This window comes from Fukomys damarensis, unplaced genomic scaffold (assembly GCF_012274545.1).
Source record: "Fukomys damarensis isolate Sample0158 unplaced genomic scaffold, DMR_v1.0_HiC HiC_scaffold_23, whole genome shotgun sequence".
Classification (NCBI taxonomy): Eukaryota; Metazoa; Chordata; class Mammalia; order Rodentia; family Bathyergidae; genus Fukomys; species Fukomys damarensis.
Genome location: NW_022900935.1, coordinates 7,690,388 through 7,690,905, shown reverse-complemented (window position 1 = coordinate 7,690,905; position 518 = coordinate 7,690,388).

The window sequence follows — 518 nt, the reverse complement described above, 5'->3', positions numbered from 1 at the left end:
ACCACTATGAGGAAGTCAGGCCCTCAAGCACCTTGGCCAGAGCCCAACTTTGTGGGCCACGCTGCAACCTGAGTATATTTTGAACTTGACCACAGCCTCTCACAGGTCTGAGTACTCTATGGTGTTCACACACACACACACACACTCCACTTCTCCATGTGCTTTGGGTTCCTAAGGGAGGAGCTGCTGGGGAGTTCCTATTGAGGAGCAGGTCACAGCCACCCTACCAACCTCACCAGACCAAACTGTTTGAGGGCCCCATAACCCCGGGAGGCAGGAAGGCACCGGGCTGGCCCTCAGGGGAGGCTGGGGCATCCCAGAGCAGCAGCTCCACCCGCCAGCAGCGCCCAGGGCACACCAGGTACAGATCGGAACACCCCTGCCTTCCCGTGGGACCTCCCAGGGCACCTGCCCAAGGCCACCCAGTACGCTGCACTGCTGCCGGCCGGCAGAGCCGGACCTCCCAGCGGTCGGTGGAGGCGGTGACCGCCCGGGGCCTTCCCACGGCTTGGTGGCGC